The sequence below is a fragment of the Prionailurus viverrinus genome, chromosome F2, assembly GCF_022837055.1.
Source record: "Prionailurus viverrinus isolate Anna chromosome F2, UM_Priviv_1.0, whole genome shotgun sequence".
Lineage (NCBI taxonomy): Eukaryota > Metazoa > Chordata > Mammalia > Carnivora > Felidae > Prionailurus > Prionailurus viverrinus.
This window is the reverse complement of record NC_062578.1, coordinates 4,041,404-4,046,163: the sequence shown is the minus strand read 5'-3', so window position 1 is coordinate 4,046,163 and position 4,760 is coordinate 4,041,404. Positions and strand designations below refer to the sequence as shown.

Genomic DNA, 4,760 nt, shown 5'->3' with positions numbered 1-4,760 from the left:
GAATTTGTCTGAAGTATATCCAATAACAACAATTAAAAAAGAAAAAAAAGGAAGGATACAAGAAAAATAGAAACCTGGGTACAGAGAAGGAAACAACAGAAATACATGAAACAGAGGTCCATAATTTGACCCAATTCAAAATTTACTAAAGTAATTAAATAACAAAACATTAAGGGCCACTGATTGACTTTTGTGTCTCAACAGCTTTGCTTTTATTTTTTATTTTTTTTAATATGGAAGGCTTCATGAATTTGCGTGTCATCTGTGTGCAGGGGTCATGCTAATCTCCTCTGTATCATCCCAATTTTAATGATACAGTGCTCGCTGAAGCAAGCACTCAACAACTGTGGATCTGAATTAGCTTTAATATCTGCAAAATGTATCCACTGGCAAATCTTCATGGTTTTAATCTTTATGGTCTGGGCTCAAATTACAGACATACCGGGACATTCCACATATTACGCAAGGTTTTCCCCGTACTCTTAAAAGACTTATAAAATATAAAAGTACAAATAGATGTGCCCCGCTTTACCATCAAGACTACTGTCTTGCCTAAATTCTGCATGACCACAGAATCCATTACACTGAAATATCTCAGAAGGGGCATTACTGTTACCCAGGGAGTAGTAAGTTAAAATTAAATTGGTCTCTGGAATTTTCAAGTTGTCTGGATAAAACAGGACCCCGTAGATGTTCCCCCAGTCAACATGTTATGGCCCAATGTAAATTAAAACAGAGATTTCAAGGATTAAAACCCACCATTCAAGACCTATTTCTTTTTTTTAAAGCTAATTATCCTGATTGCTTCTTCACTCAGTCCAGTTTAGCCTGTTCTGAAACACAGAAAGAACAATGTGGCTCCTCATATAGATTACTGCAACCTTAATGCCGTGGATCCCATTGAAACCTCCGTGCAAAATATTGAAATTACCCGCTCTATCGAATCAGCAACTGGTAATCTCTCTAAAAATGTCGTATTGGATTTGGCTAATATGTTCTGTTCAGTGTTCTTTCAACAATCTGTCAGCTGAAGTTTTCTTTCAACTCTGAAGAGATACCATACGTCTCACCTGTCTGCTCATGGGGCTTTGAACAAGCCCTTGAACACAGTCTTTGCCACACAAGTCTTTGCAACAAGGCCTTTGAACACAGTCTTTGTAAGCAAGGACTTAACTTCCCTCAACTTAGTCCAGGAGCACAAGCATGACATCACACTCATTACATCCTCTTTCAGGGACATTCATTTGGCACACTCATTCAGGACATACAACCACTCGCAGAGGAACTCACAACACACAGGGATACATTGTAGGCCTTATGAATTTTGTTCAGCCTCCAAACATTACTGGTAAATAAAGGATTGCTCATACTTGCCATGACTGAGGAACAGCTGTTGATCTTTTAGCATGCACAACGTAAAAAACGTCCAACAACTTTTCAGCCATTTTGGCTTCTGAAGACAACATGTCCCTCACTTCCAAATTTTACTTAAGTCCCTGTATGCTTTGCTTGCAAATAAGCCCCTCCTTGATTGGGGACTCTATAACAAAAACCTCTGGAATCTGTCACAATCGCATTAGAACAGTCATGCCCGCTAGTGCCTCTTCCCTAGCAAGAGGCTCCTTCAACTGAGGAGGCTTTAGCAACCTCCTCTCTGGAGCACCATGGTAGCCATAAGGTGACCATAGGTTGACCATGCTTCTGATGCAAGAAAATCCCAGTGCCAGTAGTGTGGAATCGCTGGCAACAAGCTGCTTTTCTCAAAACAGAGCCTCTCACGGGCCCAGAGGCTGTAACCCTCTGTACCCAGCTGCCTGTTATGATTTGGTCATCAAAGTGGCACCCTTATGGCTCAGAATGGCCAAGGCCTCTTATGAAGCATGGAGACAAACTTGGGTCCTCTTGGGCCCTTTGATATTAACCTGTATTCAAGATAACTGCTTCTTTCCTTGCTCTTGTCCGGTTGAGTGGCGGGACCATCAAAGGCATTCGTTATTTCAGTTAGTGGTTTTGACTTCAAGCATTCCCTTTTGATTATTTTTTTGAATTGTCTTGTATTTGTGGCTTTTACCCATCTTTAAATGGTGTCTGTTTTCCCCCTTAGAGCCTTTAAGACATTTTCCTAGTAGTTTAAATCTGCCGCTTGATGATTCCATCACCTATGACACATCCAAGTCTGTTTCTAAACTTGTCTCTTTATACACTGATTTTTCTTGCCATACGGCACATTGTGTTGGGTAATCAGAATTGATCTGATTAAATAGATCTCATTAAATAGATCTTCAATGAGAGGATTTAAAATAATACATCTAGAATTTGGGCTGTGTTTAATGTTTGCTGTAGATATACGTGCCAAAGACTTCAAATTCTTCTACTTTCCTCCTTTGTATTTCCCTACTTGATTTTGAGGTCCTTATGTATCTGTTCTCCAAGACAGTCCCCTCTTAAACTTCTTCAGAAGGATTGCTATTGGTATGGTGGTAAAGTGTCAAGGAGGAGAAGTATTCTATAACTTCATGATCGAATCTCAGGCTTATAGTGTCTCTGTGTCTCAGAGACAGGCCTGTGTCTCTGGACTGTGACTGTCACAAGTATTTCTACAATGATAAAGGGTTTGTTTTGTTTGTTTTGTTTTGTTTTGTTTTTTAACTTTTTTAGTAGTATAGAATGGCTAGAAGAAGCTGAAGTGGCAGGCAGGCCTTTCCCTGAGTTGGGATAAGGTTCTGGTAAAGTCTCTACCCACTCCCAGAATATTTCTTTGTTGCAAAGAATACTCTGGGGCTATTTTTACAATGATTACTCTTCCTTTGCCTTGCCAGATCCACAAGGAGACCTTTCTTGACTCTTCACCAGGAGAACTTGGTGTGGCTCCTGGAGCACGTGGAGGTCCCCCTAAGACCACAGTCACCAGTAGTTTCCCATTCTCAGGCTTGTCTACACTCCACCTCCAGAGATTAGCCAAATTTACCAATTAAGTGATCCTTTCAGTTTGTGGTTTTAGTGGCTCTGCTGTCCATGAGTAGACCTCAGATATGACTCTCTAGATTTTCCAGGTCAGATTTTGGTCAAATTTGACACAGTTTCAGTTCTCTGATGAGTCAATGCAAAATTATTGATTTGAGGTTGTCTAGATTTTCCTTATTGTACGTGTGGGGGCAGTGACTTCCACACTCTTTACGTGTCAGAACTGAAACTGGAAATTTGAAATAATTGTTTACTTTCTCCTCATCACTTCTTGCTTTATTCCTGATACCTTTCAACCATCTCCTCATAGACTGTTCCTTCTAGAGGTCTTCTTTTCTCTTTAAGTCTCTGGTTCAGGGTGTTAGTCAACTATTTCCACAGACGTTTTCCTTTAAGCATAGTGATGTGATTTAAATCAGGATAGATTAGAATAGATTAGAATCTATCTAGGATAGATTAGAATCTATCTCTCACAAGGGAGAGATGAAGAAAGGAAAATTTCTGTCATGGTACCAGATTTTTCAGAAAAGCATATGGAATAAACAATTTTTAAAATTCATATATCTTAGTAATTTGGACTACTGTTTGATTCTTTTCTTGTTTTGGACTACCATTTGATTTTTGAGGCAGATTTCCCAGTTTCAAATTAGCTCTACTATTTTTTTTTACTTATTATAGAATGTATTTACATTATATTTCCCTAAGATTTCATACTCATGTTATAAGGAGGTAATATAGATCAAATGTTTGATGCCTTACTTAGCACATAGCAATCCCTCAAGACATACTATATATTCCTTACAGTTCTTTTCTCTTTCTCTCTCTTTCTTTCTCTCTGATACATTAAGGCAATAGGGCCAACATTAACCAGCCATATATCCTTCTACATTTTCTTTCTTGCTGACACAACATATGCAAGTATTTAAAGGCATACTTACGGGAGTTTAACTATTCTGTTGCCAATATTGACATTGCATTGATTCGTCAAAATGGCACGTCTGTCTCTTCCCTCTGCCTTAGCAAAGGCATGTCCATTATTTGTAGGCCCAGGGAAGAAGTACGTGTGCCCAATACTTGAGGAAAATGGTGAGGCGTGCAAGTAAAATCTTATCTTCCCACATTTTATACAATGCTTTATAGAGTATAGAACACTGATACCCACATTACCTTATTCAATTATTACATGGCCATGAATAATAAAAAAATAGTATACCTATTTTATAGATGTGATTGAGGACTTCAAGTGGTCAATCTACTCTTCAAAACTACAGAAAGTCCCAATATCTAAGGAATGTTTTACTAGATCTTATGGGAGGAAATCAAAGAGAAAGTTATTAAGTGTAAGCCTTTATTCAGAATTCTACAGCACAAAAACACTTTGAAAAAGAAAGGCTATAGATAGAATTTTAGCAAGAATGGTCAATGGAAATGAATATACTATGGGGAAGAGTTTATCAGAAATAGTTCTTGGGGGGCGTCTGAGTGGCTCAGTGGGTTAAGCCTCCAACTTCAGCTAAGGTCATGATCTGATTAGTTCATGGGTTCAAGCCCACCTTGGGCTCTGTGCTGACAGCTGGGAATCTGGAGCCTGCTTTATTTTCTGTATGTGTGTGTCTGTCTCTCTTTCTGCCCCTCCCTCACTTGTGTGCTCTCTCTCTCTCTCTCAAAAATAAACATTTTGAAAAAAAGAAATAGTTCTTGGAAGAGGGAGAGATTGTCTTGTAGTTTATTAACCGTGTCTTGGGCAGCTTGTTTGGGCAAGAAGGATACCAAAGAATCATTAGGAACTAAATTTA

The 4,760-nt window shown here is 38.8% G+C and overlaps 1 non-coding gene across 1 annotated transcript; it reads right to left on the bottom strand.

Annotated features, from left to right (window-relative positions):
* Positions 1-227: 227 nt before the first annotated feature.
* Positions 228-335, bottom strand: LOC125156824 (U6 spliceosomal RNA). Its single transcript, XR_007148801.1, has one exon. It is a non-coding gene; the product is annotated as a U6 spliceosomal RNA (small nuclear RNA).
* Between the last annotated feature and the right edge of the window lie 4,425 nt (positions 336-4,760).